Source organism: Marmota flaviventris, chromosome 2 (genome assembly GCF_047511675.1).
Source record: "Marmota flaviventris isolate mMarFla1 chromosome 2, mMarFla1.hap1, whole genome shotgun sequence".
NCBI classification, from domain to species: Eukaryota; Metazoa; Chordata; class Mammalia; order Rodentia; family Sciuridae; genus Marmota; species Marmota flaviventris.
Window position 1 is genome coordinate 173017161 of NC_092499.1, and position 27810 is coordinate 173044970.

General features: G+C 46.2%; 1 protein-coding gene and 1 pseudogene across 7 annotated transcripts in view; one reads left to right on the top strand and one right to left on the bottom strand.

Annotated features, from left to right (window-relative positions):
• Positions 1-3511: 3511 nt before the first annotated feature.
• Positions 3512-27112, bottom strand: LOC114107585 (large ribosomal subunit protein eL8 pseudogene; annotated as a pseudogene).
• Positions 8999-27810, top strand: part of Rassf2 (Ras association domain family member 2) — a 44979-nt gene continuing 26167 nt past the window's right edge. Inside the window, exons 1-2 of one of the 7 annotated variants that reach the window (XM_071608780.1) lie at positions 8999-9108; positions 10263-10337. The gene's annotated coding sequence lies outside the window, so the exon portion shown is untranslated. Of the gene's footprint in view, positions 9109-10262; positions 10338-17645; positions 18376-20186; positions 20948-23516; positions 23720-27810 lie in introns of those variants that run through there. The other 6 variants (XM_071608774.1, XM_027955017.3, XM_071608776.1 and 3 more) reach the window with 6 other exon arrangements.

Sequence of the window (27810 nt, forward strand, 5' to 3'; positions counted from 1 at the left end):
TCTTCATCTTTGGTCCAACACATGAAATGACATCAGCGCTGCTTGAGCCCCAAGACCACCAAAGATGCGGGTGCCTCCCTCTAACTACTGGATGCTTGTGTAACCTTGAATTCGTTTATTTCTCTACTAGTTGGGCAACCTACTTTAAACAAATCTTCTCATTCCCTTCCATTAAAACATGAGGAGATCAGGACACTTAATAAATTGTTACTTTCATTTCTTTTTTGGCTTCTACACCATAATGGTTTATAACATTTATGTTTCGTTTTGTAACCAGAATTGCAATAGTTGTTTTAAATTAAATCTCAAACTAAATGTATTCAGTGCTCCCTATGGGTGCTTTTACCTGTTTCTTTCTTTGTTTACCAAACTTGTTTTTTTTTTAATATTTTCTTCAATATAACTGAGGTGTTTTTTTTTTAATTGCATGATTTATGGTTGGCTTAGGGTTTGAGTTGATATAAAGTTCCCGGATCCTATTTTCTTTCTTGAGAACACTATGGTAGCATAAAAAGGACAAGACTAACTTTTTATACTCTAGCTTTGGGCATTACTGTGCTGAAATTTCTAGTTAGGCTTTTTCTTTCTTTCTTTCTTTTTTTAATGTGTAATTTGACCTTTCTTCTGAGTAACGAAGGAATATTTATGTTTGAAATATAGTAACATTGATAGGATATATTGGTGTCAGTTGGCTTGTTCCTTTAGTTATTATTTTGTCAAATGCTTATTGGGGCCTCCCAGGTACCAGGCATAATTTAAGCATGAAGAACATGGCATTAATGTAAAAGGATAAAAATCTCTGTCCTCGGATGCTCCACTTTGGATCTAGAATGTTCCCCAGAGGTCTCTGTGTTAAAGACTTAGTCCCCAGCGTGGCACTATTGAAAGGTGATAGAAATCTTAAGAATTGGAATCTGGTGAGAGAAATTTGGGTCATTAGTGGCATGATCTTAAAGGGGACAGTGGGACCCCAGTCCCTTCCTTTTCTCTCTCTTTCATTTCTTGGCTGTGGTGAGGTAAGCAGCTTGCTCCATTGTACCCTCCCCACTATGACTCTTGACAAGACCCAAAAGAAACAGGACCAAGTGACCACGGTCTGAAACCTGTGAAACCATGAGCTAAAATAAACTTTTTCTCCTTATGAGTTGATTATCTCAGATATTTTGTTACAGTGACGGCAAGCTGACGAATACAGCATACCTCACGGAACATTCTGGTAAAAAACTAAAAAGGAAAAACAGACTATATCCATTTCTCAAAAATATAGTATGCTCTTTTAATCTATAAAATCAAATTGTTTGGTTGAGGAAATTTTCCTTAATTTATACATGCGAATGCCAATTATACATGTTAGGTTTCCCACACTTATTATTTCATCTTCCGCCTTTTAGAATTCTTGTTATTCTCCATGTTGCTGTGTTCATTTTTTCCGAAGGACCTCCCATGGTCCTCTCTAAATTTTCTTCAGTGTTTTCTCCTTTATTGGGTCTTTTCACTTCAGTGATGGTTTATTTTTCTGTCTTACTTTTTTTTCCTGAGCCCTGGCAGCAGTTTATAGTTGTCCTTTGTTTCCATTGTATTATTTTTCTTGTGTATTTATCTTTTCTTGTGTACTTAACTTTTTATTTATTTTTTTGCTTTCATTATGTTATTGAATTCAGGAGAAAATCATTGGTCACAATTTTTATCCAGTGAAGACAAAGCCTTTCTCGAGTGTTGGCAAGAAGTCTCTCTCTGGCTCAGGGGAAAGCTCAACAACTCAGATGTGTGTGTGTGTGTGTGTGTGTGTGTGTATGCAGGGCGAGATCTGTGAACACGTCGATATATTATTTCACTAGGGTAATACATATTTACTTCTCTCATCACACTATAATGGTTAACAGGGCTTTGCCTTCTGAGTGGGGAGACAGTTCTGTCATGGCAGATGCCCGTTACATGTTTGCTGAATGAATTGGTGAATGACGGAGCCTTCCACATCATAATCAAAGAAAAAAAGGGGGGTGAGTAGAGGGGAAGAAATGGGAGTGAGGGTCGTACACTAAGGCCAACTTGTGCTGGCCTCACAGCTTGGTGGACATTGAACGGTCACCCCAGGGGCTCTGTGGTGAGGTTTCTGCTGTTTCCTATGCCCAACCCTGGGGAAATTGCAAGGAAGCAATAACCCTGACTCTCTCTCCCTCACCCTAGGACTTATGTCAACCTCCAGCCCCAGGTTCCCCGAATGGTTTCAGGTGTTGGTTGAGGCTAGCAGTCTGGGTATCATACCTCCACTGGACCTGGCTGCATAGGGCAGGGGCAGAAAGCACAGAGGTTTGGGAGAGGGACTAGAGATGGATTCAGGGATTCACATCCCAGCTCTGTCTGGCCCCTTCTGGCTGTGATCCTGGGCAAGTTACCTAACTACTCTGTGCTTCAGTTTCTTGTGTCTAAAGTGAGAATAATAATCATGCCACCTCTTAGGTGGATGAGGATTAATGAGTTAATGCTTGTACTGTGATGAGATTTGAATGGCAGTTATACATATCCTGTATAACCTATGTTATACTCTCCTCTGCCACAATGTGAGTACCTAACACAACGGCTAAATTAATTTCTTCTGTGCTCACTGTTCTCAGGGCGGCAGGGGAGGAGATGAACTGGTAAATTAATCGCCATCCTGGTTCTTGGCTGGTAGATTGGAGGAAGTGCTCACTGTGCTGCATTTGGAGATGGTGAGAAGGCTGAGGAAGTGGTGGTTGGGGGGGTGGGGGTGAGGAAAGGCTGGTCAGGGAGGGGGCCAGGTCCCAAATGGGCCTTGTCCCCAGGAGAGGTGGCACTTGGGCCAAGTTTTGGAGGATGAGTCGGCGTGAGGAGCAGCTCCAAAATGAGGGCTTTGGGAACAGTTCTAGTTGAACCAAGAAACTCAGGGGATGAATTGGGTAATATGTTTGATAATTTTTTTTAACTTAGATTATATGTTTAAATTGAGAGGCTGAAGAGCAGAGGGCACTGAAAAAGTTACCATGGCTGAGGAAAGACCACCCTTAGCTTTGTCAGCAGGGAGAGGAGGTAAGAACATCTCAGGAGAAGGAAAATACTTGGGAAAATATGTGGAGAAAGAAAAGGCATGAATCAGCACGCCTGTAGTCCCAGAGGCTTGGGAGGCTGAGGCAGGAGGATCACGAGTTTAAAGCCAGCCTCAGCAACTTAGTGAGGCCCTAGGCGACTCAGTGACACCCTGTCTCTAAAGAAAATACAAAAAAGGGCTCAGTGGTTGAGTGCCCCTGAATTCAATCCCTGGTATCCCCATGTCCCCCCAAAAGGTGTGAATCAGAGAACACCCCCCCCCCCCATCTAGGATCACTTAGGGATGCTCAGGCCAGAGGCAGGTGGAGAGGAGCCCTCAAGCCTGGCCACAAACCTGGGTATAAGCACCAACAAGGGAGAGATGAACAGGCCATATGAGCTGCCTGCCCCTCACCTTCTGAGAACATGGACCCATACCACATCCTGGTCCCCACTTCCTTCCTGGCTACTGCTGATGGCACCAGAGGTCAAGTGAGTTGATGACAGCTGCTTCAACAATGTAGACGTTGTAGTGCATGTCGAGGAAGGCCGCCATCTGGGCATAACTTGGAGCAGGAAAGAGAAGGTAATACAAGAATCAGGGAGGGACAAGGAAAAAGAAGGGGAGAGAAGACTCTCCAGGTTGCAGTCATGACCCATCTTGGACCTGGCTCACTTCCTTCCTGTGGGCCCTGCCAGAGAACCTTAGTTCTTTAAAATGAATCTTCTTTACTTAAGCTCGTTCAAATGGCTTCTGTTTCTTGCAACCAAATGCTATGGTGACTTGATTTCTCTTAAGTTCCAATCTTTGAACCCACCAAATATATTTCTGGACAAGATGCTACCTAATACTGTTTGGACCCTCAATATTTGTTATGATGGTATGTATGGATTCACACCAAGAAACTGATATTTCCTTCCAAAAATGGAAAAGGATCTTTGGTGGAATGTAACCCTGGGGTAAAGGAAACTTGAATAGATTCCTAGGAAAACTCTATGAAGTATTCCATCTAATTTGAAACAGTTCAGTTACCAGACTATTCATAAGCAATTTGTTTAGCAGGATGGCTTCTGAGAGAGAGAGTTTGGCCTTGAGGCTCACTAGCAAATACTTTTTGTGAAAAGAGACATATTTGGTGGCAAGGAGTAAGTCTAGATCATGTGCTTTGGATTCTTTGCTTTCCTTTTTCCTTCTTATCACCCTTTGTTTGTGTTTTCACTGCAGGAGGGAAAATCTGGTAAGTTTCTGTCTGGGGCTTTACAAAAGCTTTAAGTATACCCTTGCCATCTCCAAGGATGGATCCAGACACTGTCCCATATAAATATTTTAGACACCATGGAAATTTCTTCATGGTAGATAAAGTGGACTCTTTTAATTAAGATAGTTCTTTCCCATGAAAGAAAAACTTGTAGAGGTTACTGACAAACATCTTTGTAACTCACATTTCCCTGGGTCTCTCCAGCTTGAGAAAATAAAGTGGAGTCATATTAACAGCTATAAATCTAAATGTCACCATCTCATTCACACTTAAGCCATTTGAAAACACCTCTCTGCTGCTTTGGATGGTTTAGGGGCACAGGCAGGCAGGACAGGGGAGTTCCCAGAGGTACCTCATAAGCTCATGAACAAATCCAGGCCTCCAGGCTTGTGTCCACTAGATACCCCAGTCACATCAGCCATGACCACAGGACCTGTTAAGTTCTTTAGCAGTTAGCAATTGCTATAAAACAAGCCGCCCCAAATTCTAGTAGCTTACAATGGCAACCTATTTACTTGTGCTTTTATTGGGTATTTGGACTGAACCAAGATGGGCTCTCTCAGCCGTCTGTGGTCAGTTCTGGGTTAGTGTCTTACTCCATTTTCTGTTTGCTATAACAGAATACCTGATATTAGTAATTTGTAAAGAGAGAGAGAGAGAGAGAGAGAGAGAGAGAGAGAGAGAGAGAGAGAGAGAGAAAAGAGGTTTCTTTTGCCTAATGATTCTGGATGCTGCAAAGTCCGAGATTGATTGGCCACATCTGGTGAGGACCATGTGCTGCTTCAACTTATGGTAAAAAATGGTAGGGCAAGCAGGTGCATTCAAAAGAGACAAAGAGACAGAACACAAGGGATAAACTTGTTTTATAACGAGCCACTCTCAAGGTAACTAATTAGGTCCTTTGAGAGAAAGAACTAAGTCATCAGAGAAAGGCCTGAATCCATTCATGAGGGCTCAGCTCCCATGACCTGACCACCTCCACACAGTACTGCCACATGGAGGAATTAAGCTTCCAAAGAATGAACTTTGCGGGGATACAATCAAATCCAGGCAGCTGGAGAGGGAATTACTGATTTTGGTTGGACTCCCTCACACCTAGGGTTTTGGCTGGAACAACTCAGCTGACTTGGCCCTGGACTGTGTGGTCTCCCATCTTCTAGTGTGCTAGCCCAAGCTTTGTGAACATGGTAGAGACAAAGTTCCAATAGAGAGAGTAGAAGACTATAGGGCTTCTTGCTTGATGCCCAGGCTTTGGAAAGGCACAATACAGTATCTGCTATATTCTATTGGCAGGTCACAGTGTCAACCCAGATTCCAGGTGGAGAAACTGGAGGAACTACAAAGTCTCATGGCAAAGAGTATGAAGGCTGGGAGGGGAGTCATTGTGACCATTTGGGCAATCATTCTACCCCTTTCTGGGTATTCTTGTTGACCTACCAAGCCCTTGAAACAGAGAAGCTGAATGGTGGCATGTTGGTCCCTTAAGTGTTTCTCACAGGGCCATCCAAAGCATGATTGCTTGAGCCTCTCAGTATCCCCGAGGAGCACAAAACAGTCCTTTGTAACTCAAAGCCCCATTCGGTCTTCCCAGGAGTCCCCTTCTATGGGTCCAGTTTGGGGCCACTTCAACTCTCTTTCATGGCTCTACTGGGCCAAACTTGTTTTCTACTTCCCCTAGAGTGAGGTCACCTTCCAGGAGGGGATAAAGATGATGATGATGATGATGATGATGATGATGATTTTAAAGAGAGAGAGAATTTTTAATATTTATTTTTCAGTTTTTGGTGGACACAACATCTTTATTTTATTTTTATGTGGTGCTGGCTGAGGAGCAAACCCAGTGCCCCACACATGCCAGGTGAGCGCGCTACCGCTTGAGCCACATCCCCAGCCCCATATTATTATTATTATTTTTAACCCTCCGAAGCAAACAAATCTCCAGCCAGCCCACCCTGCTGTGTGCCTGGCATATCCAGGTATGGTGGGGTCCCAGGAACAGATTTGCTTAGACTTCCTTATTTCTCTATGACTGACTGGATCTTCTTTTGTAGATGTGTCAGTGAATTCTTGCTCCTGGGCCTGTGCTGTCCCTGTGGAAGCCACCTGTCACATGTGGCTATTGAGTACTTGGAATATGGCCAGTGCCCCTGAGAACTGACTTCTAAGCTTATTTATTCATATCTAAAATTAAAATTTATACACTGATACTCAATTCAATTGCTGGGAACCATTTAAGTATGTTTGGGACAACTTCGTTATATGAATCTACAACTATAACTACAATTTGAATATTTTTAATGAAAATTTAAATCTGAATTGAGGTGTGGAGAAGTATAAATATATACTTAATTTCTGCTCAAGTATGAAAATAGAATGTAAAATATCTCATGAATAATTCCTGTACATAGATTACATGTTGAAACAACAATACTTTGGATAAACTGGGTTAAATAAAAAATATTATTAAAATTAATTTCACCTGTTTTTTTTTTTTTTTACCATTTTAAATGTGATTACTAGAAAGTTTAAAATCAAGCTGGATGCAGTGGCATCCCAGCAGCCCAGGAGCAGGATTGAGAGTTCAAAGTCAGCCTCAGCAATTTAGCGATGCCCAAACAATTCAGTGAGACCCTCTCTCTAAATAAAATACAAAATAGAGCTGGGGATGTGGTTCAGTGGTTAAGTGCCCCTGAGTTCAATCTCTACTACAAATAAATAAATAAATAAAGTTTAAAATCACATCTGTGGCTCTAGTGTGTCTTTCATTGTTGTGTTTTTTTTTTTTTTTTTTTGCGTTTTTGGAGATCAAACCCAGCACTTCATGCATGTTAGGTAAATGCTCTATCATGGAGCTACACCCCCAGCACTTGTCTTTATTTTTATTGAAGAACTCCTTCTGGAAGGCTCACCTGCTGCTTCTCTATACCATGAGCCTTCCTGTCCAGTTCTTGAGGGTGGAAACCTATAAGAAAACATGGTTGGTTTTTTTTTTTTCTAGTACTGGGAATGGAAGCCAGAGCATCGCACATGCTAGGTAAGTGTTTTTCTACTAAGCCACACCCCCAGCCCTCAAGGGTGGACTTTAATGCAATATTAAGGCAATATTTTCAAAATATCTTTATCCCAGATGTATTGTCCCTATCTTTTCTTGAAGGAAGAGAGACTTTTCCTTTTTCTCTTGTGGCTTCTAAGGGAAACTGATGAATAGTGTCTTGAATCAATCAATCAATCAATTAATCAATGTATTTATCATGATGGAGAATATAATTATAGAGAGAAATGGGTTTGGTTTTAAACAAATTCTAGAGTCAGTGTTCTTGATGGGACATGGGACAAGGGAGCCTACACGTGGCTCAGGGGATGGGTCATAGGATGGTCACCTGATTCAAGGTAAGCCTGTGAGCTACTTTCCTGAGAGACTAAGGGATTCTAGCAGCATGTGGCTGCTTTCTAAGAGCGGCCCTGCACCAAGCCCTAGTTATAGAAGTCATGACTACTTTTGGTCATGTGTCTGCAGAGCAGGGAAGATCATTCTAGAAAAGAAGAAAGAACCCCTTGGAGAAGGTTTATCCTGGGTTACTGGAAGCCTTCCAGCTCTGGATCTCCTCTTACTGAGCTCTCCCAACAGTTTCTGACCTGAGAAACTCCCATGTCCTCAGAATACATTCTCTGAGGCTCCTCCTGTTACCTGCAAAAGAAAGAAGCTTAACAGAATAGTGGCTTCAAAGGGGGAAAATTAATGGGAAAGGTTTATGTTTTCTAGCTCAAGGAGAAAAAAAAAGCATATTTATTTATTTATTTTCAATAGAAAAAGCTGATCAGTGGCCTCCTTGTTCAGGGTAGCTGACAGTTCTCAGTAAGGCCCTGCGACTGCATTTTGGGTTCAACAGACTTTTGTAGCTGGCCTGGGAAGCAGATCACCATTTATAACATTGTTTCTAAGGGAGACACATTCCAAGATCCAAACAATGAATTCAATAAGGAATGTTTGGCTTCCAAGCAGGATGAGCTGATCGGGCTGTAAATTGGGGAACTGGCCACCATTAATCGTTATGCTCCCTTCCCCTTTGGCTGGGACCTTTCTGCAGGGTGGAGGTATGTATGCGGGGTGGGGTGGGGGGAGAAATCTGAAAGGAGGGTAGAGAACCCGTAGCTGGGGTGTTTGAGGACCTCCTGGACACTGGAAGTGGCCGGAGGTCCAGGGATGGAGAAGAGGGGGAGGTGAAAGATGGACAAAGAAACTTGTCCTCCTTCACATTGCTGTCACGTCTGCCAGCCCGCCAAGTCGACAGGGCGTGTTTAGCCTCTGCCCAACTCCAACCCTTTGGGGGAATAAGCTGGGATGATGTTGATAAAAACCAAACCAAGTAAAACGGCACATCTCCTGCGTGGGGAATCCGGTCGTTCTAGGTGGGCTCGGTAGAGCAGTGTGACTACTCCCAGGGAGTGGCTGTCACCGCGCCAGGCGAGCCGAGGAGCCGGAGCCAAGTCTCCATCCCACTTGGAGACGGCAGCGGCGATGGGGTGAGAGTAGCTAGCTCATCTTCCCACCCCCGCACGCTTACCCCCTTCTCACCTCCCCCAGCCCGGAAGAAGCCCTGGCAGCCCGAGCCCCGACTTGGCGGGCGGGGAAGGGGACGAGCAGTCACAGCATTGTCTAAAAGGGAGGGGAGAAGCTCCGCCCTCTGGAGGGGAGAGAGGGGAAGGGAGGGCGGGAGAGGAGGGAAGGAAGAAAGGCGAGCGAAGAGGGTGGGGGAGTGATGGAGAGCGAGAGAAAGAGGAGGAGAGAGGACGGTCAGACCCGGTAGGGCTGATAAAGGCAGAGGGACGGGATGGAGGGCGAGGAGGGGCGGAGGGGAGCAAGGAGGGCGGGGCGGCCGACCCCCCATAGCGCTGCCACCTCCGCCGCCGCCCGGCCCGACTGAGCTGGGCCGCCGGTCGCTGGCAGAGGCGCGGCTGGAGCATCCCCGCCCCCGGCAGTGGCGCCCCCACTTTGCAACTCCTCGGTCCCAGCGGCGCGCGCGGGATGCAGCTGGCCCGGGACGCAGGCAAGGCACCTGGCACCGGGAGCTGCGAGCTAGGCACGGGCGCCCGACGCTGGGCGCAAGGTGCGGGGCACCGGGCGGTCCCCTTCCCGCGTCGCCCCACCTCTCTCAAAGTTTTTCCTCCGTGGCCCCTGTCCCGTCCGGGTCAGCCCCTCAGTCTTCTCCTGCCCCGGTCTCCTTCCTTCTCCCCCAGCCACCGGGGGAGCCCAGGCATGAGAACTGCCCCGAGGGCCTGGTAGGCGCCCAGCCCCAGCCCACCCGCCTTCCGCCCCCCAAAAGTTGTGGCTTTGAGTTCCTCCTCTTTAACCCTTGGGGGGTGGGGGTCCATCCTTCTCTCCGCCAAGGGTGGTGGCAGGAAAGTCCCCAATCCAGACTCAGGGTCTCTGGGACTCCCTGGTGAAGTTGAGCCGGGTAGCAGGTGCAGAGCTGGGCAGGCCCAGCAGCCCTGGGGAGTGTCCGACCCCAATCCTCCCTTTCCTTCCTGGAAGCTGGACAAGTTCCCCAAAGGCTAATCCCGGTTGCCAGCGCAGGGACTCGGCGCGCACATGGCTCTCTCTACCTTCCGAACTGCTGCTGGGAGCTCAGAGGCCTGTGGTCCTCGGTGTACTTCCTCTTTGCGGTCTCCCGGCCGCCTGGGTAGCTAGTGCCTGAGGTCACTGGGGACCCAGCTTTGAGTCCTTTCTGAGCAGGTGCTTTGGGCGGCCTAGGCAACTTCTGCATTTCATAGTGCACTCAGCCCTAAGCCAGAGAGCCCTGGGGACAGCGGAGAGTGGAGGTGGCCTGAAAGGGAGACCAAAAGTTCTGTTTTTCTGGATGATGTGTGGCCACTGCACTGTCCATTAGCACCTCTGCACCTCCATAACTAAGAAGCTGAGAGCCAGGCTTCTTAGGGCTGCATACACTTTATTCTCAGGTGTCTGGAACCCAGGGGCCTAGAACGCATTCCTCCGGAGAGCAGAGTCCTAGTCTGCAGCCGGCCAGGGTTATAGTAAGTACCTTCCATGTGATGAATGAATGTGTGAAGGAATGGAGCCACAAATAGCGATTTGTTTTATTCCTGCCAGTTAATTCTGACACAATTGGAGGAAAGAATTGGTAACCACAATTCTATTTAAACAAATGGGAGTCCAAGTTCTTCTATCAGGAACCTGTGGATGGGGGTCTGAGATTGATCCATCTTACTTTTCAACCCACATTTACTTACTGGGTACTCTATCTGCAGGTTGTCTGAGGGTTAAAGAAACCTCTCAAGGCAAACATATATTGGGTTTAAGAACAGTTTTGTGCTGTTGTTGTTTGTTTTTGTTTTGTTTTTAACTTGTATCCTGGGAACTGAGGTCTTGTCCTCTTAAGTGGTGCCTGTTTGGGATCAGAGAGCCTCCCTGGCCTTAGGGCCATGAATGTGGGCTCTATTTTCTCCTTTGGACAGGGCAGGCTGACATCTGGAATCTCCCTCTGAAGAGGGAGGGCATGGAAGAGGGCATGCAATGGTGTCTGAACTTGCAGAGGTGGGGTTTTGGACAGAGGGGTAGTTTTTGCCCTGGGAGAAGATGGAGGCAGAGCATGTAGCCTGCCTGGGTACCTGGGGGTGTGGACTGGTATGGTTTGGGATCTCCTGTGCTGGGGAGCCTGGAAGGCAGGACCACTCCTTTTTTAACAAATGGGACAACAAAGTGATGTATTGGGGAGATACAGGATAAAACTTGGGGTATAGCCTAGACCTATCCCAAGCACTTCAGTACTCTCTAAGCTGTTGAAATCCCATTAGAATGATGAGGGGCAATTTCAAGGATCCAGGCTGAGAGGAGGTCAGAGGATCTGAAGTCCCCCCACTGAAGCTTCCTTCCCAGGGAAGGTAGGGGCGCACTCTGTGCAGCTGGCCAGGTGAGCTAGAGCATGTGCTGTCCCTGTGAGTGTGTCTGTCCAGCCAGCATCATTCCTACCTTCCTGAGGCTTCCTCTGCTCCTGGGGCTCTACAGTCCATCTCTCTGCATCTCTGGGTGACTTCTCTTAGGAGGTTCAGGTCTTTTTCCCAGTTTGTATGACACTGCAGCCAGCGTCGGGTATGGTAGATGATTATTTTCAATCTCTTACCTCTCTTCCTCATTCTCAGATGCCCTGGGCCATCTGGTACATGTCCTACTGGTTTAGCTTTTATTTCTTGATCTATTTCCTGGTGTCACAGAGACAGGCTTCTTGTCTGCAATTCTGTGTGTGAGCCGCTTAGGAATGGCTGAGAAAGTTGGCTGGAGAGGTGCCCAAAGCTGAGCGTCTTGGCACCTCTGCTGACTCAAAGAGCTGGACTGTGAGGCTTGCCAGAAAGGGACCTGTCATCAAAGTACAAAAGAACCTGGGCCAGATTATGGCTCTCAGGCTTTGTTGGGATACTTGGCAGGAAATGTCTTCACTGCCTGGAGGTTGGGGGTGTGGAGGCAGGGACAGGTTACCCGGAGGGAGTCCCTAAAGAGAGGCTGGGAGGTAGACTGAGGATACAAAGAACAATTCCAGGGCTTGATCCAACCTCCTTTCTCCCCCCAGTGAAAAACTGGGCAGATCTCAGCAGTGTGCTTGAAATGGAACAAGATGTCCAGTCTCTGTCTTCAAGTCATGGGTGCAAAGAGCTGCTTCAGCTGAGTTTATAAAGCTAGAGAAGCAGTTCCTCCTACCACCTCCCATCCCTCCTATCACTTTTTACAATATTGTCCATTTATTTATGCCAGTGAGACACTATCTGTTTAAACACCTCCCTTCCTTCCAGAATAATTTTTTTTTAAAGTCCTTAAGTTGGGGTAAACTCCCACAGACCTGTGATTGTTGGTTTAATTTATTTTGCCTGCTTGTGGGTTCCCATGGAGGATGTGGCCTTGGGACAGTGGGGGTTAGTGGATGGGGCAGGAGGCGTAATAAACAAGGACATCCTTAGACTCAACTGGCTGAGCCGCCAGTGGGTCATTTTCCATCATCCCTGGGATGGCAGACTCTGAGGCCTGTAATCAGTCATTTGGGATGATAGTTTGAGGCTCTGGAACTTCTGCCCAAGGCATCTGTGGCTGAATCAGAGGGAAATCTCTCACAGAAGAAGGAGACCTGGAAGGGCATTTGGCTAATTCCAGTGAGAAGGCAATGACTTACAAGCACATTTTCCCCCCCTCTTCTGTTGATGAAAATTGATAAAAAGATGACTTGTGTTTTCTTTGGATATACCAACCCAAAATAATTTGGTTAAGTAGGTTAATTTCATCAACGTGGTGTTTTACATGGAGCCGGCACTCAGTTGTGTTTGGTAACTGCTCATTTCTGTAAGTGCGAATGAAAATTGAATTTGGAACTTGACTTGCATTCTAACATTTTCTAGCTGCAAGATCTGGGGTAATATAATAGATACTGTCAGTGTCCTGCTTATGTTCCCTAGGCCTCAACCAATGGCTGAGGGGAGAAGGTGTATAAACACTCCAGCTCCCTCACCTCCTGGGATTACTTTGGGACATGGTCTATGCTATCTCTAAAGTTTCCTAGAAGGACTGAATTGCTCTTAGTGGTAACTTGTTCCCTTCATTGGCTATCTTCCCCTTCCTGGCTCACTTCTCTACCCACTTTGCACTTGCACTTGAATCTTTGTATCAGTTTCTACTTCTGGGGAAACCAACTTAAGATGGGCAATAGTCTGTAGTTAAAAACTCATTTATATAAGTCTCAGTTCCCTCCATTGTAAGATGGAAATTATAGTAACTGTATCACAGTGATATTATAAAAATCAAATGAACTATCATATGTGGTTAGGCAGGGACTGGGCACAGAGCAAGCATTCAGGAAAATATTTGCTGGTTCATTGATTAATAAGAAATGGGCTATGATGGATTTGAGAGCGTATAGCATGGTGCAACATGGAAAGTTATAATGCTTTGAAGATAGCAAACTGAGGTCACCTGTTCAGTGTTTTCATAGCTAGATTGTAACAGTAAATGTTTAACACCTGGCTCTCAAAAGGGTCAGGTAGAGGAAGCCTGCTTTATTCTGTTTGCCAATTTCTACGGTGTAAATATTCCCACCATGAACTGGGTGTGGTGGTGCATTCCTGTAATCCCAATGATTTGAGGCTGAGGCAGGAGGATTGCAAATTGGAAGCTAGCCTCAGCAATTTATCAAGACCCTAACCAACCTAGTGAGATCTGGTCCCAAAATAAAAAAGAAAAGAGGTCTGGGGATGTAGCTCAGTGATTAAATGCCTCTAGTTTCAATCCCTAGTTAGAAAGAAAGAAAGAAAGAAAGAAAGAGAAAAAAACCATCATGGCTGATTTCAAGCTACCAACATGGCATGACCATCCCAGTGATCTAATTTCCAATTTTAAACACAGAAAACAGGAGAATAAGATTTAGCAGGGCATGGTGGTGCACACCGGTAATCCCAATGGCTCAGGAGGCTGAGGCAGGAGGATTGGGAGATCAAAGCCAGCCTCAGCAACTTAGCGAGGCCCTAAGCAACTCAGTGAGACCTTGTCTCCAAATAAAATACAAAAAAAAAAAAAAAAAAAAAAAAAGGGCTGGGAGACTGGGGTTGTGGCTCAGTGGTAGAGTGCCTGCCTTGCATGTGTGAGGCATTGGGTTCAATCCTCAGCACCACATAAATAAATAAAATAAAGATATTGTGTCCATCTACAACTATTTTTTTTTAAGTTTTTTAAAAATTGGGGGGCTGGAGATTTGGCTCAGTAATTAAGTGCTTCTGAGTTCAATCCCTGGTACCACAGGGGGGAAAAAAAAAAGAATTGTACTAGTTGTCTGGGTGTGGTGGTACATGCCTGGAAGAGCCATTCAGGAGGCTGAGGCAGGAGGATCACAAGTTCAGGGGCAGCTTGGGCAATTTAGGGAGACAGTCTCTCAAAATAAAATAAAAAGGGCTGGGGATGTAGCTCAGTTGTAAAACTCCTGTCTAGCACGCATGAGGTCCCTGGGTTTCATGCTAGTACTTCAGGAAAAAAACAAAATGAAAGAGTTGTGCTAAATATCTGATATTTGGACTATAATTAATCCCTGCTCTGAACTAGTTGAACCACTGTATGAGCCAGTTCTGGGGTTCATTTAGTGATTATTGAGATATTGATCCTGAGTCTTTCTGGGCCTTAGTTTTCCATCTCCAAGGAAAACGACAGATGATTCACACATCCTTTCTAGCCCTTTATCTCTTTAGAAAGCTCATTGGATTGTCCTTCTGTCCATAAGAACAATATTTCAACAACAAAAATTCTTTTCTTTCTTTCTTTTTTTTTTTGTCTTCCTATACAGGGGATAGAATCCAGAGACATTCTACCACTGTGCTATGTCCATAGCCCATTTTCTTTTTTATTTTGAGATAGAATCTAAGTTGCTGAGGCTGGTCTTCACCTTGCAATCCTCCTACCTCAGCCTCCCAAGTTGCTGGGATTACAAGTGTGGGCCACTGAGCCCAACTCAAAAAAATTTCATTTGTTTATGTTTTTGGTGTCCACCATTGATTGGGGACCCAGCACCAGGCAAACTTAGATTTTTTCCTGTCGAACAAGTAATTCAGTAGTTATTAACTATGTAATTCTGTGTAATTCTGCCTTCTTTGTATACCAGTTTTATTTTATGGCATGGGAAGTAAGTATATGTCTCCAGAGAAGGCTGAGGAGGGGGGTTAGGAAGGAGCTGGTTTCCTTTGGAAAGGACAGCCCCTAACTTTCTGAAGCATTGTATAATTTCATGAAATCCAAGAAAAGTTCATGGGGAGAGAGAAACTTTTATAAGACAGAATTCAACATCTCTGATACGGTTTTTCTCTTAATGCTCTGTTGAAAACCCTCTCAAGGGAATCCCTGACTCAGCAATTCCACCAGCAGGAATTCTTATCCGAAGTGTATAATTGGACAAGTGTGTGGGGATGTGCCTTGCAACATTTATTTATTATTTTAATTGTTTTTTTTTAGTTGTAGGTGGACACAATAATTTTTTTAAAAATTTATTTACTTTTACGTGGTGCTGGGGATTAAATCCAGTGTCTCACACAGGTGAGGCAAGCACTCTGCCACTGAGCCACAACTCCAAGCCCTTGTAGCATATTTATAATAATGATAATAACAACAACGATGATAATAGCAATAAAAAGTGGAGTTTATGGTATATCAATATGTAGGGAAACCAGTGTAGTTTCAAAAATAAAGCATATAATTATATATGTATAAATATGGGAAAATAAGACATATTTCCAAGAAGCAGGTCACCAAACATTTCACTATTTTTGGTGTTTTGTAGTGTTTTAAGATGAGGGTCTCATTATGTTGCTCAGGCTGATCTTGAACCCCTGAACTCAAAGGATCATCCTGGGTTTGGTGCATGCCTGTAATCTCAACTACTCAGGAGGTGGAGACAGGAGGATCATAAATTCAAGGTCAGCTTTAGCAATTTACTGAGACTGTAAGCTACTTAGGGAAACTATTTCAAAATCAAAAATAAAAAAGACTGGGGATATGGCTCAGTGGTAAAGCAACCCTGGGTTCAATCCCCAGTGCCAGGAAAAAAAAAAAGTCCAATCATCCTGCCTCAGGCTTCCTAGTGCTGGGATTACAGACGTGTGCCACCACGCCTAGTCTTGTTTTATTTTGGTACAATAAATAATCTGTTTACATGTGTGTCTAGAAGGATCCATAGAAGAGTGTTAGCAGTGATTATCTTTTGGTGTTGGACTCTGGGGAGATTTTTTTTTTTTTTTTTTACTGGGGATTGAACTCAGGGGTGCTTAACCACTGAGCCACATCTCCAGCCCTTTATTTATTTATTTATTTATCTATTTATCTATCTATCTATCTATTTATTTATTTAATTTAGAGACAGGGTCTCGCTGAGTTGCTAAGTTCCTTGCTAAATTGCTGAGGCTGGCTTTGCGATCCTCCTGCCTCAACCTCCCAGGCCGCTGGGATTATAGTCACGCGCCACCATGCCTGGCGAATTTGGGGAGATTTTTATTTCCATCTTTTTTTTCACATGTTATCATTATTGTGGAAATACGCATATGCATATATATATATCATAAAATTTATCCTTTTTTTCTTTTAAGTATACAATTCAATGGCATTAAGGTATATTCACAATCTTGTGTGACCATCCCCACTATCCATTTCTAGAACTTTCCCATTATCTCAAGCAGAAGCTCTCTGTACCTTTACTCCATCTTCTCCCCAATTTCTGGTAACCTCTGTCCTACTTATTATCTTTATGAATTAGCCTAACCTAGGCACTCCATATACGTAGAATCACACAATATTTTTTCTTTCATGGATATTAATCTTTCTGTTTGTCTATTTTTTTAAAAAAAATTTATTCTTTTATTTATATATGGTGCTCAAAATTGAACCCAGTGCCTCACACATGCTAAGCAAGCACTCTACTACTGAGCCACAACCCCAGCTCCTGTTTGTTTATATTTTTAAAATAAAATGAATTTATTTTACTTGTGTAATAGAAATGGATAAAAACTCTGAAGTAGGTGGCGTGAGGGAGAGAGTGTGAGTTGTCATATTTGGCCTCAGATGGTTCGATTTCAGCCAGGGCCACAGGGCCCTGCTGGTCCTTCCTTCCTTTGATGCCGCAGCGCTCCTGCAGTGAGATCCAACCAGGTAGAAGTGAACTGGTTGAGACCTTTCTTAAAGATTGAGGGAGTCTCAAGTTTTCTATTCCAAGCATCTTCTGTGTGTTCTAAACCCTGTGAGTGACCTGGATGTGCCACATACCCATCATGGCAGCCACGAGAATGGCTGTTGAAAGCTTTGTCCATGGTGTAGGCTGGGGTTCAGGGAGGACTTTAGCTGCTGGGATCCAGGAGGCCCCAAGTACTCTGGAGATATGAGCAGTAGTTTCAGATAATTGTGCCCTTTTCCTAAATCTCCATGCAGGATCTTTTTGATCACATGGACATCTGGGGCGGGGATTGTTCGCTGTGTGTGGACTTTAGGGCAGTGGGGTAGTAGCTGGTGAGCTCTGTCTGCATTTCGGGTTACATCTGAGTTGACAAGCAGCTGTGGGACCCAGGACTGGGAAGCCAGGTCTCATGGCTCTATTCAGGGGTCACGACATGGGTCAAGTGGCTTTTCTCCAGTATGCCTTGTTCTGTGACAAGGGCTTTAAGTTCCTTAAGTGAGCTCCCTGTGGGCCTGCTAGGCCTCCAGCATGTCGGGAGGAGTGTGTGGGTCTACAGGGCTCTCAGGATGTTTCTTTACCTGGCTGTGCTTTTTCGTCCGTCCAGTGGACAACTGTCTTTGGAATTCCAGACAGGGAAGTATAAAGAAGATTCTAGAAAAACAGCCTTTGAGGGCCATGTTGGAGAAGCTCTGTTTTTTAGGAGGCTGATTTTCCTGTAGGCTTTGTTAGCTTTTCACCGGAGGGCAGGCAGAGGAGGGCCTGAATATGATGTTGTGAAAGACTTCCCCTCAACCTCCTGGAAATGTTCTGGAAACCCCCAGATGACCCATCTCTCCTGGCACTAGGATGGCTTCCAGATCTGATGTGTGAGGGTGAATTTCCCCCCACACGCTGTTGGTGTGTTAATGAGGTTAGAGGAGGGTAGATAAGATGCCCCCACAATGGCTGCCCCTTGGGAGGGCCCAGAGTATATCAGAGCCATCCCTCTCTTCCCTCCTTACTGCTTCTCACATCCAAGGGACCTGCCTGTCTCCGGGGGTGGGGGTAAGGGGCAACCCCGTCAGGTTTTCTGGCCCTGACTCCAGGTAGCAAGTAAAGGAAACCCCAAGATCTCTGCACACGAAGCTCAGAGTCTCAGCCTGTGGCCCACCATAAAAGGAAGAAGTGCTGGGGTTCCCTTCAGGAAAGGGATGTGAGGTCAGAGGTGAGTCTCAGATTGGCCTGTGACTTGGAGACGACCCAGTAAACAGGACGTGTGGCCATCACAGAAACCTGTGCTCAGAGGAAACAGGGAACTGGAGCCAGCCCTTCCTTACCTGCCCGGATCAGCCAGCAGGTCTGCAGAGCTGAGAGACCAGCCCACGGACAGGCAGGTGTGTGGGAGCTCAAGGACACAGACTCATGTCCTGCCTACAGGATGGCCTCCCTGTAGGATGTGACTCCATTTATGTCCCTAATTATTGGGCTAGAAGGAAGCTTCATTTGCCTTTATCCAGGTTAGACATTAAAACTGTCCTATCAAATGTCCCTTGGTTTTGAGAATTGCAGGTCAGAATGTTTCTTATTTGCAGATAAAGATGGTAGGGTTTAAGTCTCTGGTTTCTCTGAGTCAGAGTCTAAGTTCTCTGACCTACTTTGTCCTATAGTAAGTCATAAGACCCTCCTTGTCCCAGAGGGATCTTGCCTCATAACCTGGAGTGGGGAATGCCACACGGAGAGGCCAAGAAGAATGCAGGCCTTGCTGGGTTTCCCCTCCCTGTCTCTTGGCATTAGATAATACCTTTTTTTGTCTAATCACATTTCGACCCAGTTGTTCATGCATAAATACCCAAAAGGCTTGGGTTCAGAGAGCTCCCAGAGAAGTAAGCATGTGGAGGTTCCTACAGGGTGGCACACCTGGAGAGGTCACAGAAGCTCCGCACCTCTTCACCCAGACCTCGCTCTGTGCATCCTTCATTCCTATCCTCTGCAACAGCTTTTACAATAAACATGTGAACATAAACCGCATTAGCTAATTAATCAAAACTGAGAAGGGGGTTGTTGGAACCCTAATTTGTAGTTGGTGGATTCAAAACACAGGTAAAGCTGCCTGGGACTAGTGACTGGCATCTGAAATGTGGGAGGTGGTCTAGGGGACTGAGGCCTCAAGCCATGGGATCTGACACTCTCTCCAGGAGGGTAGTCTTTCCTGATGTGGGTTAGAGGACGCTGAGCTGGTGTCTACAGCAGAATTGATTGCTAGTGGGAGAAATCCCCATGCACTTGGGCACTTGGTGTCAGGAGACTTCTGTGTTGACTACAGTGTGAGGGGACTTTGCTTTTCCTGACATTTCTCACACATCACATATACATACCCTCACTCATGAACATCCCATAAGCATGGACACATGCCACACCCGCACACATTCATACCACACGCACACCCACCCCCCGTCCCCACACACATACACATGTACACATACCCCACCAACACCACACCCCACACCACACACCCCCAAACATGCCACGCACACCGTGCTTACACACCCAAACCTGTAATTCACGTCCACTCACATGTACCACTTTTTCTGTCTAAAAGTTTTACTTCCTTTAGGCCTTTTTTTTGGTTCCTGGTTTTCTGATGAGAGGTGAAGGGCCCTTGAGTTTTCTTCTAAACATCCATCCAAAAGGTTAAAAGCTGTGGAAACTGGCGGGACTTCCCTATAAACAGGAGGCTGCTCTTCCTGCCTGGGAGGCCATCGTCTGGGTGTCCCTGGGGCTGCTTTCTGGTCATTCACCTGGCCAGCGCCTGCCTGTTGGTGTGGGGCAGGAGGCAGGCCTTGGGAGCAGGGGTTCCAGCCCTGCTCCCTCAGGTCTTCCACGGGCCCTGTGGGTTGGGGAGCTCAGGCCTGTGTGCGAGGGAGGGTCTGAGCCAGAAAGCCCAGGAGGGGCCCCAGTTGGTGTGGAAGGAGAAGGGACTTTGCAGAGCTACCTGCTTGGGGAGTCCCAGCCTTGCTGCTTGCTGCGTTTCAGTTCCTCATCTCCCTGGTGGCCCAGGCTGAGATGCGTGTCAGGAAGGGCCTGTGTTTGGTATTGGCCAATAGCTGAAGCTTTTTCTAGGGGTGAGGGTGGGGTGGAAAAGATTTGTGGGGCCTGTGATGGGGAAGTAGTTCATCTCTAGACAGGGTGCTATGTGACTAGGGTCGTGGCTCTGTGAATGCCAGTGCCCAGGCTCCTGGACAGGGATCTGCATACTCTAGGCCTGCAGGGAGGGTCAGCGTCTGCCTTTCCTCTAGCCTGTCTGCAGGGTCAGTCCCTCCCTCCCTCTATTTCCCAGGACTCCCAGCCTGCTGCTGCCTCCCCTGTGCCTGGGTGGGAGTCCCTCAGATCCAGCTCTCAGCAGATACCAGAGAAGGAGCACAGGCTTCAGGCCAGCTGTGTCACCTGGAACAAATTGCCTAACCTCTGGGACCTTCTGTTTCCTCAAAGCAGTGAAAATAAAGCCCTCCCTGTGGGGTTCCTGGATGGACTGAGATAGAGCACAAGCCTTTCCTAGGAGCATTAGCACAGCCAGGAGCTTGTTAGAAACACAGTATCTTGGGAATGTGGCTCAGCGGTAGAGCACTTGCCTGGGCACGCATGAGGCTCTGGATTTGATCGCCAGCAACGCAAAAAAAAGATAGAAAGAAAGAAAGAAATGCATCATCTCCCGACTCCACCCAGAGTCACTGAGTTACTGATTTAGAAACTGCAGGTTGAGGGTGGCAGGCATCTGGGTTTTAGCAAGGCCTCCAGGTTCTGATCCCCACTGAGGCAGACCCTCCAGACTACAGCTGGCTCAGTTGATTTGGTGAAATTTCCTTCCCTTCACTCCAAGGGGAGCTGTAGTATGTAGGGGTTCTGCTTTGCCACGGTGCCATCTTGAGTTTGGACCTCAGCTCTGCTCCTTGCCAGCTGTATCTTTGGGTAAGTTATGTAGCTTCTTTGTGCCTTGATTGCTTTACCTGCAAAATGGGGATAATAAAATTTCTTTTATTGTTTGGTGGTGTTGGGGATCGAACCCAGAGACTCATGCGTGTTAGATAAGTCCTCTACCACCAAGCTACACCCTGAACTCTTCATGGGGTTGTTGTGGGGATTAAATGAATTGAAGTAGATAAATAGAGAGCCTGGAGTAAGTTCTGCATGGTAGTTGTCTACTTATTTGCATTTGTTGTCTTATCATAGCCCAAAAGGTTCCCTAGTTGTTCTGTTTCCCATTTGTGGGGAAACCGATATTGAGGACCCCCTACAACTGATCTTCTGCTAGAGCTTTTAGACTGAGTCCTTTCCCCCAGGCTTCCTTCATTCTGTTCCTCCTGAGCAGGGCAAAGTAACTTCCGTAATGCTTAAAATTTGGGGGTTGGGGGAGGAAGTCAAAAGTAAATCTTTGAAAGTGGAGTACATTCTCCCAGGACACTTGACTTCAGTGTCCCTCCAGGCAAGTGTTTGGTGCTGGATCCCTTCCTGAGCAGGGTGGCTGGGAAAGCCACATGGTGGACTGTCAGTGGGTCCCTGGAGATCTGGAGAGGGGATGGGGAAGGAGGTGTTGGAGTTTGTTTGGGGAAGGGTCTGGGGATGAGCAGATTCCAGGGAGGATGCAGCCTGGCCAGGAAGTGGGCCTTCTGTTGACTGAGGCATGCAGGTGGAAAAGGGGCACCTCGTTTCCTTCAGTGTCAACCCGAATTTTGCCCAGGCCCCTGGCAGGCTCAAGTCGGTGAACCTCTGTGTAGAATCTCTTGTCATCTCCAGATCTTGGCAGGAACCCAGCCCACAACTCAAGTCTCCTTCCTCATGTAGCGCAATGGGGCCGGGGTTTCCTGTTTGCCATTGGCACTTCTTCCTGCCCTGCTATCAGGACAGTACAGAGGGCCCCATGTTATCTCCTCTGTCGCTGCTTGGGTACAAAGCAGATATCCTGGGAGACCAAACCAAATAATTTTTAACACCATAGTATGAAGCACTGTGTCAGATAACTCTGTTGTGCAACCCAGGAGATCCAGATTGTCCTTAGAGGCAGGGGCAGGGCTCAGAGAAGAGGTGGGGACAGGCCCCAAAAGGGGAAGCTGCAGATCTCCAGTGAGCATTTCCTGTACATCAGGCCTAGAGCCCAGGGCTGACTTCCTGGCTTCTGTGACATGGTGCCCTGGTTTGCAAGAAGGCCTTTTGCACCAGCTCTGTGCGTCCAGACGCCGCCTTTGGGATACTGTGCAATGTCTCCTTGGAATTCTTAATAACAGGAAGGAGGTGCTAAATACCCAATTCAGGTTGCTTTTAGGAATTTCCATTCCTTCCTTTCTTCAAAGGATATTCTCTCACTGATCAGGTGGTAGCTGGAGGGTCTGCCACCCTGGGAACCGCCCACGGGAAGCCCTCTCCTCCTGGAGTCTGTCTCTCCCTCCTTGCAGGTGTTTTTTCTTAGAGTCGAGCCTGTAAATTGACTTCTGCCCTAATGCCCTCCCCAGGCCCCACTGGGAGCTGAGGTGCAGGTGGGGTGGGGTCTGGCTCCTGCCATACAACCAGGAGGACAGTTTGGGAAACAAAAACAGCTATCAAAGGGGATTCTTCATCCATCTCATTCTGGACTTTCCAGGGGTTGTGCCTTTCTGTTCTGCATTTGCCACCCACCCCCCCGCTTTATTTTTCCTGGGACTTTCCAGACAACATATAAGAGGAGAGGTGCTTACTCTAACAGCTGGGACAGAAACCACAGGGAGCTAGCCTCTGGGCTCCCTGACTGCAGGGAGTGAGGGCACTGGCATTTGGAGAAACCAAGGGCTAAGAACAGATTTTGTCTTTGGAGAGCGCTCTGGATGCTGTTCCTACCTTCTAGGGCTTCTCGAGGATTTGGCATTTGCTCTCCTCAGAGGAAGCTGAGCCTGTGAATTTCCGAGCCTTGGACAGCCCCTCATTTATTTTTCTGGGAGGCTGGAAACACCTGTGAATGAGGTCTGTGACAAGAAAGAGGGGAGGCTCCTTAGAGTGCCGGTGACAGGGCCTTGACTGGCACAGAGCTGGCCCTGGCAGCTGCTTCTTCCCAGCTTGGCAGAGCCAGGCTGCGCTTCTGTACCAAACTCAGGGTGCGCTGGATGCTGAGGTACCCACCCAGGTTCCCTTTATCTACAGAGTGTTGTGAGCACCAGCTCCTGCAGGCCTTCACTGTCCCCTTTATCCTGAGACTAGCTCTTGCTAGTCTCTTGCAGGGAAATGCTGGAGAGTCACCCCCCATCCATGAGTGTCACTCATCAGTGTCTGACTGGCACATAAGGTCTGTCCCCCCTGCTTCTAGCTCGACAACCGCACGCTCTTTGCACCCCAGAGCTCCCTTGGGAGCAGGCTGAGTCTGGCCTCCTGCAGACCCATGCATCCCCTCCTCATTGCCAATCCTGCCCGGCTTCCCTCTCTCCCTTACAAGTTTCTCTGAAGATGGGTCCTCCTCCTGCTCCTAGGGATCGCTGAGCAAAGCCGCAGGTTCCCTTCCCTGGGCTGCTACTGACTCCATCCCTTTTCTTGAGTCTTGGCAGGAGAGAGGCACAGGCTGGGAGCTGTGGGCCCAGAGGAAGGAAGGGTCAGGCCCAGGAGGGGAAACACCAGACAGGATTTCTGAATGGAGCTGTAAGAAGGAGCAGTAAAAGGGCTGAGCACCTGTCCCCACACAATGAGGACATTGGGGACAATGGTGACAGTTCAGAGTGGGAGGTAAGTTTGAATCAGGGTCTAGGGAACATGTGAGCTTGCTGGAGTCTGAAGAAGGGACATGAGAACACCTACAGGGCCTGGGAAGCAGGTTCCACGTTAAATGTGTCACGTTAATGACCAAGGAATCTTTCCTTTGTAAGGACATTCTCAGGGGTCTTTGGGGAGGTCATGCCCTTGAGTTGTCTTAGAAACAGGCAGGCAATCATGATGGGTCTCCACATGGGGTGAGCCAGATCCCATCAACCAGCTGGATGGCCTCACCCCGGTGGTTAATGGAGCTGAGGAGAATCCAGAATATTCTGCCAAAGCAGGAAGCTAGTGCTAGAAGGGAAAACTGACTGGTCGGTGGTCCCAAAAGAAACCCAACGTGTCTAAGAGGCTCACTGTCAAGTAGGCAAGTCCAGCAATAGTCACATCTAAAGTTTTTGCAGATGTGCTTTGTAATTAGTAGAATATATGTATTTTATTTTCTAAAGTGATTTTTCTAAAAAGAAGTATTGATTCTTTTTTTCTCCCCATTGGTGCTATTGGGGCTTGAACCCAGAGCCTTGTGCCCGCTAGGAAAGCACTCTGCCACTGAGCTATACCGGCCCTTTTTATTTTATTATGGACCTTTATTTTATTTATTTACATGTGGGGCTGAGAATCAAACCCAGTGCCTCCCCATGTTAGGCAAGTGCTCTGCCACTGAGCCACAATCCCAGCCCACGAGTTAGCATCTTTTTTAAAAAAATTATATCTTCTGTATTTTGAGTTTTGAATATAAAGGTTTTCCCACTTGAAGTTTATACTACATTTCCTTCAGCATTTTATTTATTTCTTCCTCTCTCCTTTCACTGTGTGATAAGCTCGGAGGCGTCAATGCTGCTGATGTGGGAAGCACCCCCTTTTCTCCTTTCCCTTTCCCTTCTAAAAGACCTGGTGACTGTCGGTCTGCATTCCCAAGGCATTGTGGGAAGTGATGCTAGTAAATGATTCTTACAGGGCATTTTAGAGCACAGGAGGACTCCAAAGGGTCTAGATAATAACTGGGGAGACAGAAGATTTGCAATCAGCTGGATGTGCGAATCCCTCTCTCCAAGGCCACAGATGTTGGCAGGAACCCTTGGAGGAAGTCTCCAATTGAATCCACATTCCAACCCCATAAACGTCTTCCTCTGACTCTTCCTTATGTGAGGAACAATACTCTGTTTGAGACCTAACTCTAAATTTCCGGCCCTTTGTTAAGGGCTGTGTTTGCCCTAAAGCGTGCATGCATAACTTGAGCTTGGTTTTTGCAGCTGGCTGGGGTAGTCAGGGATTTGGGGTCATGGTTTGAAGGTTTGTGAAGAGAGATGTAGATGTTCCCAAGGCAGACAAAGTAGGGGTGGTGTCCTAGAATCACTTACCTGGAATTTCAGTTTGACAATATGGTAGACTATGGGACCATTTTCCTAGTGCTCCTTTCCTGAGATGTAGAAAAAAGATGGGGAGAAGTCAGATTAGAAACATGAGGAGCAACATGAGCCTATACGTTGGATTTATTGTGATGGCCTTGATAAGATCACCCAACAGGTAGAAAATGACTGGGTCTGTGTGAGTTTGTATATTTGGGATCATCAGACTACTTGATTTGAATCAATCTGGTAAGTAAAAAGGTCATGAGGGTCACGATCATGAGGTCTTTTCATAGGTTTATTATTATTTTGAATTTATTTTTCTGTGAATTATGTCCCTTGGGCCATCCCGCCCCCTTTTTCTCTTCAAAATGACTATAGGACCTTTTTCTTATTGTTTTATTAAAGCCCTTTATATATTAAAGACATTAGCCATTTGTTTCATGTATTGTAAATATTTTCCCCAATTTGATGTTTGCCTTTGTATAAGGTTAAATTTTGTTTTCCAGAAAAAAGTTAATATTTTTACAAGTTAACATCTTTTTTTTTTTTTTAATGGTGTTGGGGATTGAACTCAAGGCCTTGAGCATGCAAGGCAAGCACTCTGCCAACTGAGCTATACCCCCAGCCCAGTATCATTTAAAAAAAAATTATTTTTAGTTGTCAGTGGACCTTTATTTTATTTATTTACATGTGGTGCTGAGAATCAAACCCAGTGCCTTACACATGCTAGGCAAGTGCTCTGCCACTGAGCCACAACCCCAGACCCATGAGTTAGCATCTTTTTTTTTTTTAGTTCATATTGAATATCTTTTAATATTGTTCTTTTTAAAATTTGTTTTAATTAGTATGAGTTAGCATCTTTTTAAAAAAATTATATCTTCTGTATTTTGAGTTTTGAATATAAAGGTTTTTCCCACTTGAAGTTTATTCTACATTTCTTTCAGCATTTTATTTATTTATAGGTACTAAGATTAAAACTCAGGGGCACTTTACCACTGAGCTACATCCCCAGGCCTTTTCTTTTCTTTTTTTTTTCAATTTTGAGACAAGCTCTCACTAAAAGGTTAAGGGTATCACTAAGTCGCTGAGGCCGGCCTCTAACTCAGAATCCTCCTGCCTCAGCCTCCTGAATCACTGGGATTATAGGTGTGTGCTACCAGGCCCAGCATCAGCACTTTATTTTTCTGGATGAAGGGTGGTTTTTATTATTATGTACAGAAAACACACCAGTGTACATCTATCCCAGCTAGTGTCCAGTTCTTTAGCCTTTGCCTTTTCCAACTTGGCAATGTGAGCCACAGATTCTGGACCCAGGATGTTGCCTCTCCTGTGACATCAGATCTCATCCCATCTGTCCTTGTAGTTGGTTCTGAGAGCTTTCACCAGCTTTTCCAGAGCGCCCTTGTCTTCCAAGTTAATCTGTGTGAAGGCAACAGTGGTGCATGCCTTCCTGTGAGCCCGATGTCCCAGTCTGGCCTTCCCCTGGACGGTGCAGTAGGGGGCTCTCATCTTGTCACACACAGCAGGCAGGAAGACAGCAGCTGGGTGGGATCCACATCACGAGCAACCACCACCAGCTGAGCCCCCTTGTTCTCCACTAAGGTGGTGACAGCATTGACCCTTGCTCCAAAGATGGCTGGTCTCTTAGTGGGGACATCCCCTTTGCCAGCAGCTTTTCTCTCTACCCACGCCAACAGCTTCTGCTGCTTAGTCTCTGGTCTCTCCTCGGGGCAGAAGCAGCTGGGTAGCTGGCCGGCCAAGGCCTGGGTGAACTCATTAGCTGCAGGAGGCACTTTTGGCCGCTTACAGAGTACAGCCCTTTGCTGCTGCATCTGGTTGCAGTGGGGCCATCTTACCAAGTGGGTAGGGTCCCTTTGGGGCTGGGTGTCCTGTCCAATGCTGAAGTTCTCAGGCCTTTTCTTAAACAGGGTTCGCCACCTTCTTGTTTTTCTATCTTAATGACGGCAGGGGCCGGGGTCACCTTCTTCCCCTCGGCCTTCTTTCCTTTTAGCATCTTGGGCAGCTGGAGGAGACAGCTGCATTTTATTGCTTAATGCTTAAACTTTTTACTCATCTGTGATTTCTTTTGGTGGATGGAGTAAGATAGGGCTTTAGCTTCCCTATCTCCCTCTTTCCGGAGTCAGCTAATTCTCTAGTGACTTTTTTTTTGTTGCAGTTAATCTATTTTTTCCCCTATTATTTAGAAATTCTGCTCACATTCTATGTTCTCAGATAAATTTGGGTCTTGGGTCTAATTCTGTATGTTATATTGTTTCATTGATCTGCCTGGTTTTTTTTTTTTTCCTCTAGTACCAAATAGATTTAATAACCATAGAGAAGACTTAAAGTTCTCTCATTGGTATTCTCAGTAGATTTAAGAGGACCTGGAATCAAAAGGGAGTCGTCTTAAGAGCAGGGCAGATTGCTTTCGGATGCAAAACAGAATGACTAAATTATAGGTTATATTGGAGGCAGTGAACAAAGAGAGGTCTGCAGAAAAATCAACCCATGAATTAGAAGATAGGCTGTAGAATTCTGAGGAAAATAAGAGATGGAGATTGTGAGTCCAAATGATGCGAGACTTGAAAGACAGCTGCAGGAATAGAGGCATGGATGAAGACAGACTCCGGGGTGCATGGGAAGAAGGGCACTAGGCACCACCCATCTGATTCCCACTCCAGCCAGGCTGTACAATTGGCGCCGTCTGAGGTT